The 14,024-nt window shown below is 44.1% G+C and overlaps 1 protein-coding gene and 1 long non-coding RNA gene across 9 annotated transcripts in view; one reads left to right on the top strand and one right to left on the bottom strand.

The window, feature by feature from the left end:
• Nucleotides 1–14,024, bottom strand: part of ebf1a (EBF transcription factor 1a) — a 570,155-nt gene that overhangs the window by 387,970 nt on the left and 168,161 nt on the right. The gene's annotated exons all lie outside the window — the stretch shown is intronic.
• Nucleotides 6,819–13,185, top strand: LOC138742904 (uncharacterized). The gene is made up of 3 exons (XR_011344516.1): nt 6,819–7,164; nt 9,295–9,494; nt 12,769–13,185. It is a non-coding gene; the product is annotated as an uncharacterized lncRNA (long non-coding RNA).

Below are 14,024 nucleotides of genomic sequence, written 5' to 3'. Positions count from 1 at the left end.
TCCCAGAGATGCTGGTGTACTGAAAATAGTTTTTGAAAGCAATATTAAATAACACAATAACAGGAGGAGCATTTCCTCCATAATGACTGTTTTGAAAAGTAGCCATCTGTATTTTACCAACTGAAAATACCAGTAGTTCTGAATGATGGGAAATGATGACATCATAATCTCCTCTCTCCCCCCCCACCCCCCCCCCCACCTTTTGCCCAACCTGGATGGGAGGGTCATGGTGTCATCAATGACTGGAATGAGTATCAGTAAATATGAATCAATAAACATCTCCTGGCCACACACTGCAGGCAGGAAGAGATAACTAGTATTGCCTTGTTTCAGATTTCCCAGTAAAGCACGTGTTTTATACTGCTGCCTGCACTTTTCAAGGAGACTATTCTTCTGTGGGAGCATCCCTGAAAGATTCAGGATTGCAAACCTGGTCAGTGCTGAGCTTGGCCAATCACAGCCAGCTGGATTGAAGGGACTTGAGGGGTAGGCGGTCAACAGTGGGGATTTTCTCAGCAGCACAGATGCAAATGACTAGATATATTCTGCCCACTACCTGCTATTTTATGTCCTGCAGTTTTTAAAGGAGTCATAGTGCAAGGAAACAGGCCCTTCATCCCAACTTGTTCACACCAACCAAGTTGTCAATCCATGCTGGTCCCATTTGACTGCAATGAGCCACATGTTCCTTAAAACCCTTCCTATTCATGTAACTCTATCTGTCTCCACCACATCCTCTGGCAGTGAATACTGGTCCAAAAACAAATCTGCCAGAATGGTGAATTAGTTTGATGTCTATTTATAGGATATAACCTTTGCACATGAACATATTCCCACCTAATGTACCAGGTCAGCTAAGCTAACACAAGACTGCAAGTTACAACAAATGTGTCCCATCAAGAGTTGTAAAGGGAGGAGGATAAGCTGTTGTATTCCCCAGTATAACAGTGTTGCCCACTTCCAGAATCTATTCTAAAATGGAAACAGGTCCTGATAATCATCCCGAGTTGGTGACGTTAATTAACATGGTGAAGTTGTACCATACATTGATGAGGTCAAATTACATGTGTTGGGTGCAGTTCTTGTCAGCTAACTACAGGAGAGACTTCAATAATTTTGAAAAAGTGTAGAGAAGATTTGCAAGGATATTGCCAATACATGAGAAAATGAGTTACAGGGAAAGGTTAAACAGATTAGGTCTTTATTTCCCCCAAGACTGTAAAATGAAGGGAGATTTGATAGAGGTATTTGATGGGGGCCGGTAGTCATGGTGGGGAGCTGGCTGATGGAGGACCTCAGTTTTCTTCAGGCTGACTTCCAGGCCAAACATTTTGTCAGTTTACGCAAAACAGGACGTCAAGCGCTGAAGAGCTGGCTCTGAATGGGCAACTAAAGCGGCATCGTCTGCAAAGAGTAGTTCACGGACGTGTTGCTCTTGTGTCTTGGTGTGAGCTTGCAGGCGCCTCACACAATACTCAAAACGGTCAACCAGTTTACCTATCACGGCTGCACCATTTCATCGGATGCAAGGATCGACAACGAGATAGAAAACAGACTCGCCAAGGCAAATAGCGCCTTTGGAAGACTACACAAAAGAGTCTGGAAAAACAACCACATGAAGAAACACACAAAGATCAGCGTGTACAGAGCCATTGTCATACCCACATTCCTGTTCAGCTCCAAATCATGGGTCCTCTACCGGTATCACCTAAGGCTCCTAGAACGCTTCCACCAGCGTTGTCTCCGCTCCATCCTCAACATTCATTGGAGCGACTTCATCACGAACATCGAAGTACTCGAGATGGCAGAGGCCAACAGAATCGAATCACGCTGCTGAAGATCCAACTCCGCTGGGTAGGTCACGTCTCCAGAATGGAGGACCATCGCCTTCCCAAGATCGTGTTATATGGCGAGCTCTCCACTGGCCACCGAGACAGAGGTGCACCAAAGAAGAGGTACAAGGACTGCCTAAAGAAATCTCTTGGTGCCTGCCACATTTACCACCGCCAGTGGGCTGATATCGCCTCAAACCGTGCATCTTGGCGCCTCACAGTTCAGCGGGCAGCAACCTCCTTTGAAGAAGACCGCAGAGCCCACCTCACTGACAAAAGACAAAGGAGGAAAAACCCAACATCCAAACCCAACCAACCAATTTTCCCTTGCAACCGCTGCAACCGTGTCTGCCTGTCCCGCGTCGGACTTGTCAGCCACAAATGAGCCTGCAGCTGACGTGGACATTACCCCTCCATAAATCTTCGTCCGTGAAGCCAAGTCAAAGAAAGAATAGAAGAAATGCAAGCAGGCTTTTCCAGAGGTTAGATGAGACAAGAACTAAAGGACATGGGTTAAGGGTGAAAGGTGAGAGGGAACATTAGGGATAACCTCTTCACGCAGAGAGTGTGGAATGAGCTGCCAGCTGAAATGGTGTATGAGGGCTCCACTTTGATATTTAAGAAAAATTTGATTAGGTGTAAGGATAGGAGGGGTATGGAGGGCTATGGATTGGCTGCAGGTCAATTGGACTAGGCAGAATAAATGAACAGATGATCCAAAATGTCTGTTTCCGTGTGCGGTGCTCCGTGGTACTGGAGTACAAGGCCCATGATTTAATTAGACCTTTCTCTCACTTTTTTTGTCATGGAAAGAGGCCTTTCATCCCATTAGATCCATGCAATACACCAAGTACCTTCTCCCCACTTTCCCATCCCAAAGGCTGTGAGATTGAATCGTATACTGTAACCGAGAAAATTCTTCAAATGTATTTATTTTTTTATATATCTTTATGTATTTTGTGTGTGTGTGTGTGTGTGTGTGTGTGTGTGTGTGTGTGTGTGTGTGTGTGTGTGTGTGTGCACTGTGATCCAGAGAAACGCTTATTTGTCTGGCTGTATACGTGCAGACAATGCAGAGGTCGACAGCATCGAGTCCACGCTGCTGAAGATCCAGCTGCGCTGGATGGGTCACGTCTCCAGAATGGAGGACCATCGCCTTCCCAAGATCGTATTATATGGCGAGCTCTCCACTGGCCACCGTGACAGAGGTGCACCAAAGAAAAGGTACAAGGACTGCCTAAAGAAATCTCTTGGTGCCTGCCACATTGACCACCGCCAGTGGGCTGATAACGCCTCAAACCGTGCATCTTGGCGCCTCACAGTTTGGCGGGCAGCAGCCTCCTTTGAAGAAGACCGCAGAGCCCACCTCACTGACAAAAGGCAAAGGAGGAAAAACCCAACACCCAACCCCAACCAACCAATTTTCCCTTGCAACCGCTGCAATCGTGTCTGCCTGTCCCGCATCGGACTGGTCAGCCACAAACGAGCCTGCAGCTGACGTGGACTTTTTACCCCCTCCATAAATCTTCGTCCGCGAAGCCAAGCCAAAGAAAGAAAAGAAATACGTGCAGACAGATGTTGATAAATTTGAACGAAAGGCGGAATATCATACTTGAGGATCAGTCAGTGATTCTGAAGTCGGAGAACAGCTGTCCGTTCCTTGTAACATGGATCAATGTGGAGCCACAAGGAACAAGCATCCTGGTCACTCCTTTTTATTCCTCCCCCGAGGCAAGGGAAAGTCTTTGTCACTCTCGCTGAAGAAGCACAAGTGTGGCTTAAGCCACAAGAATCAGCCTCAACGACTTTGGATTCATCCGCTCAATCACCCCCATTCTTTCACCGACAGAGTTTTTTCCAAATCCATCATATTTTATACATCCATGACTTCAAATGTAGGCCATGAAATTTATGAATTCAATCTCTTCATCAGCATCTCTAATAGTTGTTTTGAAGGTGTCACCCCAGTAATCTTTTATGAGCTCGACAGAACATTTAAACCTCCACCTGCTGTGCTTTGCCCATTAAAGAATATTAAAAAACAGCAAATCTATTACAAAACATACAATTTGAGCTGTAAAATCCCTGATTTAGTGGGCCTGCAGTGACAGTTATGGTTGAATCAAGAGAGGTTCTTTATACATATACATATAACATAGAAATGTATGAAATGGGTACAGACTGCTCGGCGACCAGGTTCTTGGCCTACTTGACAGAGAAAATAATCTGTTCTTCAAGGAGAAATCCACGGGCTGACAAGCCAATGAGACAAACCTCACTGTAACACTCCTACTCCCTTCCATCGCTGGAGGAGGCCTTCCTGGTGAAGGCTCCAATGGCCATTAGTTAGCCACTGAAGGGAGCAAGAGGCAGTGACTCATCCAAGGAATCGCCCCATCAACCCCTCCCCAGGTGTGAGTCCCAGATGTGGCCTGCCAAAATGGAATTTGACGTATTTTCTCAGCTCACCTGGGACTGGAGGTGGAGGGGAATCGGGGGTGGGGAAGGGGGGGGGCCGATGTGTGTGTGTGTGTGTGTGTGTGTGTGTGTGTGTGTGTGTGTGTGTGTGTGTGTGTGTGTGTGTGTGTGTGTGTGGTGGGGGGAAGCTTGACGAAGAGAGTGGTCTTGAGGCGAGGAGGAGATATAAGTGAGGGCAGTGGTGGTACATGCCAAAGAATGAGCTTCAGGCCCTGTGTTTGTTGAGCAAATTAAACACGTTCAGGCTTTCACCTGCTGAAACAGCAGCGGTGCATATGGCCCAGAAGTTAAAAATAAGGAAATATGCATATATTATCATACTTAATGTACGACCCTCTCCATTTAATATGCAAATTTCTTGAAATATTACTGAATGCCGTCTGTTCTAAATGAATAAATTTGAATTGCAATTAGAATAATCCTTTATAATTAATGAAAACTGTCAATTTCGGTTCATAAGTAATTTGATTAACAGGATGATGGGACACTTATTAAGTTCACTGGACTGGTAGGTTACAGAGAGCTGACAGTGAATGTGGGGCAGTCTGTTGTTCAGTTACACGGAGGAAAAGGCCCCTAAATTATTGATAACAGACGCTGATGAACCTCTGCAGGCATGCACTAATCTCCTATACTTTGTCGCTAACAAGTTCACACAAGAAAGCATGACCTTTCTGGGGAGGCGGGTTAATTTGAAACAGGGCAAAGGAAGGCTCAGCGCAGCGCTCCCTGCCATGGATTTCTTGGGAGACTTTACATCACACGCTTCCAGTCAAGCAACTGGTTCTGGTTGGTTGTCTTGCAACAATCACTCAACCCGTGTCCCTGTTTTGCTCTGACTCACCGTCAAGGCAATACTTCTAACTATTGGGATGCTGTGCCAACCTCAGGGGAAAGAGCCAAAGCCCTAAATCTATGTTGACCCACCATGCCTGCCTCCTGCTGGATAAAATGGCAAGTGGAAGGATATTCAGACTGAGCGTAGCGTTATCCACTGGTGGGTAGATCGGACAGCTAATGTAATGCATCAGTTTGGAGATTGACAGTTTATTTTGCAGACTGTCAAGACAGGATTATGTATAAAGTACCAATCTGAGGATTCAACTGTTAATATTATGTACTGCTGTGAAGATCGGGCAGTTTATATCACAGTGTGTGAGGACAGGATGATGTAAAATATATTGTTGTGAAGAATTGATAGTCTATGTTGCAATGTGTGAAAGTCCACCTGTTTATACTACGGAATATGAAAATTCAACTCTTGTGCTTCTCCATCTGCTTAATTTGGAGTGTGGAAGCAAGAATAATTGCATAAAATCCCAAAATGAAGATCTCCCAGCTTATACAAAATATTAGTGTGAAGATCAGATATTAACATTGAAGTCTTTGATCCAACTGTGTATGTAGGGTACCGGTGTACAGATCACTATTTATTTTGTACAGTGTGAACAGATTGTCTTTATTGATTACTGTTGTGAAGATCTAACTACTCATGGTGAACAGGTTGAAGATTTAACTGTTTAAACTGCATTGTGTGAAGACCAGACTGTTTAAACCATAAAGTGTGATCAGTCTGTTTATATTGTAAATCAGACCATTTGTCACATTGTGAATATCCAACTGTTCAGGCAATATACCACTGTGATAATCTGAATGTTTATTTCTCTTATTTTCATATGTTCATATTGCCAAAACACAGGAGAGTGAGATTTTGCTGTCTATGCCAGCTCTAAGATCATTCCCATCAGCCACATTGCTCTAACTATTTCCCCCGTAACTGTCCTCTGATAGCACCATTTATTCTTTTTTGATTCTTCCAATACCCACTCACGCTAAGGGTTAATTTAAGTGACAAATTAACCTATCTTCAGGATGTTGGTGTCAGGGTAGGAGCTGAGAAGCACTAACCCGCTGCACCGAGGTGCACCTATTTCTATTGCATGTTGAGAAGATGGAACCAGTTTTATTGCACAATGTAGACAACTGCTTGCACTTGTAGAGGGAAAATGTCCTGAGCACCTTCATAGAAATGTTCTCAACAACATTTGACATCACCTTACAGGAGAAGGTGTGATGCCCTACATCAACCCCCAACCCCAGGGATCAAGTTCATGGTAAATAGTAAAAACTTTCATTTGAAAATGTAAATAGTGTGTAGTTTATTGCATCTATGCAATTCTTTGGCTTGGCTTCGCGGACGAAGATTTATGGAGGGGGTAAAAAAGTCCACGTCAGCTGCAGGCTCGTTTGTGGCTGACCAGTCCGATGCGGGACAGGCAGACACGATTGCAGCGGTTGCAAGGGAAAATTGGTTGGTTGGGGTTGGGTGTTGGGTTTTTCCTCCTTTGCCTTTTGTCAGTGAGGTGGGCTATGCAATAATGCAATAACCTTGTAATAAAGAGGTAGTATTGATTACCACTTATCATGAATTTCCAACTATCTTAACAGTATGTTTAGATGTAGTTCTGTGTGTTGTTTACCAGAATGTAGTTTTGTCATGTTGTTGTAGTTTGAATAAACTTTGTTTAAAAAAAAATGTGATGCCAGTAACCAAAGAGACAGATTGTAATGATGTTAGAGAAAGTTAAGGAGAAGACTGTAGGGTTTGTGACCTTCCAGTATGGTCAAGGCTGCTGATAGCGAAAAACCCAAATTCAATAACATCCGAGAGGTCAGAGTTAGTGATGTACAGGTACCTCAAAGACTAGAGGAAGTTACCTAGAGAGGGGGATCCCAATGCCAGGGAGCTAAGTCAAAACTGTCAATGCCAGAGAACTATTTCGCCAGAAGTCAGCAAGCCCAGCATGATAGGAGAACGGGATTTAGAGCACCTCAAATCTGCAGAGGATACATGGTGAGGGTTACAGTAGTATCGGCGAGGGTTTTAACAGCTGCTGAGCTGCAGCAAGGCAGAATCAGACAATCTTTTGGAGTTGGGAAGATGCAGTCTTCATGATTTTGTGGATTTGCGATTCAAGGCTCATCTCAAAGCCAAGTATCAAACTGCATATTCTATATATCAGTGTTGTCACACAACAGGAGGACCAAGGTGTCTTCCTTGGGCAGTGTGACCAAATTGTTTCAATGTCTTAGTAGATCTATCTAACTTCGCACAGCCAATCAAAGAGATTAAAAATGTTATCACTCAGAGAGTTGTGAACTTATGGAACTCCCACAGAAAGCCCACTTCATCAGATTTATTCAAAGGGGCACTAAATGTGGCCCTTATGGCTAAAGGGGCTTGGAGAGAAAGCAGGAATAAGGTACTGAGGTGGTATGACCAGCCCTGACGGTACTGAATGACGGCTCACTAAGCTGAAGGGCATTCTGTTGCTCCTGTTTCCTGTTTACATATCATATACAGTAGTGTGAAATAACACCAATATATACTGACCTCACACTTTAGTCTCTACAGAGTGAAGATCAATTTGCTTACATTGCAAATGAGTGCAACAATTGTTAATGCAGAAGAATGTGAAGATTAGACAGATAATGCAGTATGGTGTGAAGATTCAATTGTTCAAAGAGTCTTCTTGGGCAAGGCCTTGGGATCGAGGATAACTTGCTCCACCATGGTTTTCTGGGTGTTGAAATGAGGGCTCTACAGACTCTTTCACAGTTGGGTTGGGAAGTGTTTGATGGTCAAATGGCTAGTTTTAGTTGTAATGCTCTCTGCCCACTGTTTAACACATGGTCTTGACAGTATTAACCTGTATCTCACAGTATCAATATCTCACTCCAGCAGGGCATGGGACCCACCCGTTTCAAACAGGCATCAATCATACCGGTGCCCAAGAAGAGTGCAGTAACCTGCCTGAACAATTATCGACCAGTAGCACTTATGTCAACAGTGATGAAGAGTTTTGAAAGGCTGGTAATGAAGCATATCAGCTCCTATCTGAGCAGTGACATGGATCCATTCCAATTCACCTATCATAGAAACAGGTCTACGGCAGATGCCATCTCACTGGCTCTGGAGCACATGGACAGTAAAGATGCAAACATCAGGATGCTCTTTATCAACTACAGTTCAGTATTTAATGCCATTATCCCTTCAAAACTGATCAACAAACTCAAGACCTAGGAGTTTACACCCTATTATGTTATTGGATTTCATCTCCTCCAGACCACAATCAGTGAAGATTGGTAAGAACATCTCCTCCACAAACTTCATCAGTACCAGAGAACCACAGGGCTGTGTTCTTAGCCCCCTGCTCTAGTCACTCTATACCTACAAACTATGTAGATTGGAACAACAATAGCATCATCTACAATTTTGCCGATGATACCACAGTAGTGGGCTGAATAAAGGAAGGGGATGAGTCAGTGTACAGGATGGAGAATGAAAACTTGGCTGAATAGTGCACCAACAGCAACTTTGCACTCAATGTCACCAAAACTAAGGACCTGATTGTTGACTTCAGGTCAGGAATGCCAGAGGTATATGATCCAGTGATCATTGGGGGAATCAGAGATGGAGAGGGTGAGCAAATTTAGGTTCTTGGGAGTCACTATCTCAGAGGAACTTTCGTGGACCCAACACACTAATGGCATCATGAAGAAAGCACGTCAGCCCCTCTGTGAGCATAAAGCCCTCCAAAAGGTACTGGAGACTTCCCAGGACATCACAGGCAAGACTCTTCCCACTATTGATACATCTACAGGGAAGACTGCCATTGGAGGCAGCAGCAATCATCAAAGACCCTCACCACCCAGTACTTACTCTATTCTCACTGCTGCCATTAGAAAAGAAGTATAGGTGCCACAAGACTCACACAATCAGTTTCAGGAACAGCTGCTACCCCTCCACCATCAGACTCCTCAACAACAATCTCAATCAGGGACACATTTAAGGACTCTTTCTTGTGCACTTTATCGATTTTCTTTTGTTCTCTCTGTATTGCACAGTTTACTTACATTCTTTATTTGTTTATAGTTCTTTTATTTGTATTCATGTTTACACTGTGTACAATTTATTTTTTAGACTACCAATTAGAGGTGATTTTGCCACGCCCACAGGAAAAAGGAATCTCAGGGATATATGTGATGTCATGTACTCTGACAATAAACCTGAAATCTGAAAGTTCCTTCTCTACATTGAGAGTGATGAAGCAATCATTATGGAAGACATCTGGAGAGAAATTGTTCCATCAGGCAGACGCATCATGGATCCAGGAAGGGCAGGTCATGTTTAACATATTTACTAGAGTTCTTTGAGGATAATAACAAGCATAGTGGCTGGAGGGATCAGGTGGATGTTACACTTGGATTCCTGGAGGTGTTCAATAAGGTACTGCAAAAGCAGACATCCGCCAAGATAAAGATGGGGGTAAAGTGTTAGTAAAGATAGAAAAATTGTTAACCAGAGATTTGAGGTAAATGAATGTTTCTCAGGTTGGCAATCAGTGGTGAGCGGGGTGCTGTAGGAGATCAGTGCTGAGCCCACAACTGTTCACAATCTACATTAACCATTTGGAAGAGGGTGTTGAGTGTAAATTTTCTGATGACACTAAATTAAGGGGAAAAACAAATTGTGCAGAGGATCCCGGAGGATCTGCAGAGAAATATAGATAGGTTACATGAGTGGGCAATGGTCTGCAGATTGGGTATACTGTTGGTAAGTGTGAAGTCATCTACTTTGGAAAGAAAAATAAATCACATTAATATTTAAATAGTGAAAGATTGCAGCATGCTGCTGTGCAGAGGGACTTGGGAGTGCTGGTGAATGAATCACAAAAAAGTTAATTTGCAGGTGCCACAGGTAAACTAGAAGGCTAATGGGATTCTGGCCTTCATTTAAGAGCAGAGACATTCTGTGACAACTGTACAGGGTGCTGGTGAGGCTGCGCCTGTGTGCAGTTCTGATCTCCTTACTTGAGAAAGGATACATTGGCTTTGGAAGTGGCGTAGAGGTTCAGCAGGTTGATTCCGGATATTTGTGACAGAACCTGTGAGAAAAGATTGAGTTATCTAAGACTAGCCTTGCTGGAATTTGGTAGAAACATATAAATTGAAAGGGAGAGCCAAGAGAGAAGCTAGAGTGTTGTTTTCACTGGTCGGTGAGACCAGACATAGCCTGAAGATTCGCAGGATGGAGTCAAGGAGGAACAGCTTTTCTCAGAGAGTAGTGAATTTGTGAAATTCTGTCTGAGGAAGCAGTAGAGGCTGCCTCATTAAATATATTTAAGATACAGAGTGATTTTTGCATAGTAGTGGAAACTAAGAATTATGGGGAACAGGCAGGAGGTGGAAATTGCACGAAAAGCAACACTTGCTGGAAAGTAGGAACAGGGCACTAATAATAACGAGCTTTGTAAATACAATGACTAGCTCACAAAATATGTGCTAAGAGAGAGGTCACTCCATATAAAGATGATTTCATTCCTGGGCTAGCCAATATTATCACAGCATCGCCACATCTTAGAAATTGAGTTGTCTGGAATGAGAAATGATTTGGGAACTCAAAGGAAGAGAGAGCCAGCAGCCAACATCCTGGATGCATTCTCTTTAGCCTCCTCCCATTGGAGAAAAAGGCTTAAGTATTCATCAACAGGCTTGAAGGCGGTTTCTTGCCCATCGCCATCGGGTTCTTGAATGAACCCCATAATAGTTGCTATCACGCTGCCATTCCTGGGGCTAATTGAACTTCCTTTCCATTGTAATCTCACACTCTGTAAATTGTGCTCTTTACGTGGCTGTATGAATGTTGGAGATAACTTGTTGGTCTGCTTGCAGAAGAACCATTCTCACTGTACTAGGTATTTTGTGACAAGTTAACTTAAACACTTCAGTCCTCCATGCCAAATAGCTCCTTATTCCACTGTGATACTACCCTTAGGATGTTAAGGGCACCATAAAAGGTAGGTTGTTATTAGCTTCCAGTGCTTTAGCCAGCTCTGGAGATTACAAAGGGCTGCATCGTCTTCAACCTCAAGAGGTGAAGGCAACAAAACGCAAAAGAACAGCACCAGAGCAGAGTAATATTGGAGTCGCCTCCACTGGCAGAACCCAAGAACATCCTGTTCGTCCTTTGTATTTTAAAGCATCAATGCTATCAAATATCAGACCAATGCCCATGAAGTGTCCACTTTGGCATCCATTCACCTGCTGTAGCAACCAGCAAGGACGGAGATAGGATGGTCATGGAGAAAAGAATGCAGCAGTAATAGTATCGAACACAGGGTGTGTTCTGATGACTTTTCCTTCAGTAAAACACATGCCATGCATTTCTGAAGAAGAAAGAAAGACTGCACCTTGCCAGTATGCAAGCTGTGCCTTTACACAATGACACCTTCCCAGCATCTCCTAGTCAGACACCATTTGGCCCTGGTGATTATTAGTTGCCGGTGAAAATAATATTCATTTGCCTTCAGTGCACACAGCTGTTCTGAGGCTGACCAACAAGACCTTGACTGGTTTTTATATCGGTCCATTTAGAAGATATCAAGACAACAGCAAGGTGATGTGCCCTTTCTTTATTATGGCTGGGTCACTCCAAAAAAGATGTTATTGAGGTCGGGTTGTGGCTGTGAAACCCCAGGATTCGGAACTGCGACCTCATTCCAAAACAAGTCTTTTCCTTGCTTGCCTGCAAATTGCACTGCAGACGCGCTGTAGTACATTAATTAGAGCTGGCTTTAACACACTGTGTTCCTCATTAATATCCACAGTCCCTGGTTACAGACATGGTTGGAAGCAGGGAGGTGGGGGAGGTGGTGGCCAGATTGCATCATCTTTTATTACCTATCATGGAGGAATCATCGATTTCTTTTTGCAAGGAGATGGGGGAGAGGATGTGACTGCCGCCTGCTTGCCCATCTGTGAGGCTGACACTTATTGATCTGCACCAGTCTTCCATCTGTCCCCAGCTGTGCGTGGGGGCGCCAGGGTCATAAGGCAGCTGACTCGTCCCCAGGCGCAGGCTCTCCCTGCCTCAGCCACCCCACCTCTAACCCACACTTAAGTCCAAACATACCCCACCTTGGATGCGCTGACTGTTCCCCCAGGAGGTACCTAGTAGATCCCTGCCTTAAAAGTGTTTTAATGCTACTTCAGAGTCGTGAACATTTTCTGCACTAAAAGCTCATATTTACGCAGAGCAAATGTAATCGAAATTTACAGGCACCTTCCTCATTTCACTCTCCCAACCTGAAGTTTAATCTCTCAAAACTGCTGAAGGATTTTCTTCCTTCTCTATGGAGAATTTTGCAGTCAGTGTGGCAGGGTGTAATCCCTAAAAGCCCTGGAATCCATGTCTTTGTACTATTGCAAAGTCACACAAGCTTCCATCATCTGCTCCTTGAATAAGGCTGGGTGAATTCCTTCAATTTCCACCTCACTATCCTCGGTGCCCCTCCTCCACATGTAGCGACTAAATAAAAATACACGTCTTTCTTTCTCCCTTCTCCATCGCCTCAATCCACCACCCGAATCATTAACCGGGTTTCTCTCTCTACAGGTGCTGCTTGACCCGCGGAATGGTTCCTGCATGGCCCGTTTTCGAGTTCAAGCAGCTGCTCTTAATCTAAGGAAGCTCTTCAAAGAAGTTCAGGGAATCTTCCTGTTACATTTGAACCACAGAGCCTCCTCAATCAAACCACCAGTTTCAAACAAGAAAACCTGCAGATGCTGGGATCCAGTGCAGCAAAGTGCTGGAGAAACACAGCAGCTCATGCAGAATCCAGAAGAAGCATGGCTTCAGCCCAAAGCACTTTCATTGTTCATGGATGCTGCGTGGCCTGCTGAGTTTCTCCAGCACTTTTGTGTTCTGCATTATTATCATATGAATGTGTCTATGCTCTTTATTAAATCTTGTTGCTGATGCCATAATTACTGTTCACTTACACAGAACAGGACAGCACAGTACAGGCCCTTTAGACCACCATGTTGTGCCCACCTATATTACCCCCATGTACACTTACGAAAATATGAATCCAGTGCTTAATAATAAATAATTTCATAGGAGATTTGGATCCTTTCTAACAAGCAGAACGAAGCAAAGAAATAAATCAAGGCATGGACAACAATTTATCTCAAGATAAAGCCTTTTACGCTCCCAAAGGATCATAACTGCAGGAAGTAGGAAAGAAGTTAAAGCAGTGGTTCCCAAACCTTTTTGATCTGCCTCCAGACCACTCCCCCCATACAACGGTGCTGGGGGGGGGGGGGTTAATGGCAGTGCTGAGGGGTGGGGGTGTTAGCGGCGGTGCTGAGCGGGGTTGGTGAGGGGGTAGTATGAGAATATTGGACTGTCGAGAGCCACAGATCAGGGACATATCAGGAGACAGTCATGGATCTGCTGAAGGCAATGACAAAGTGTTCAAACCAGTATATGGCAGGAGATGGAAAGACTAGTCGAGTCTGGGAGGCAGTGCTTTGAATGAAGAGAAGTTTACAGAGATTTGAAATTAAAATACCCCTGTTGTAAAATAAAATGATAGAAGAAATCCATAGACCACAAGATATGGGAGTGGAATTAGGCTCTTTAGCCCTTTGAGTCCACTCTGCCATTCCATAATGGCCAATTTACTCTCCTTTACAGCCTCATTCTCCTGTCTTCTTCCCTTAACTTTTGATTCCATTCATAATCGAGAACTTACCTCCCTCTGTCTTAAATATACTCAATCACGACCTCCACAGCTGTCTGTGGCAATGAATTCCACAGATTCACCAACCGCTGGGTAAAGAAATTCTTCCTCATCTCTGTTCTAAAGG

The sequence above is a fragment of the Narcine bancroftii genome, chromosome 9 (assembly GCF_036971445.1).
Source record: "Narcine bancroftii isolate sNarBan1 chromosome 9, sNarBan1.hap1, whole genome shotgun sequence".
Classification (NCBI taxonomy): Eukaryota; Metazoa; Chordata; class Chondrichthyes; order Torpediniformes; family Narcinidae; genus Narcine; species Narcine bancroftii.
Note: the sequence above shows the minus strand (reverse complement) of the source record. Positions and strands in the feature narration are given on the sequence as shown.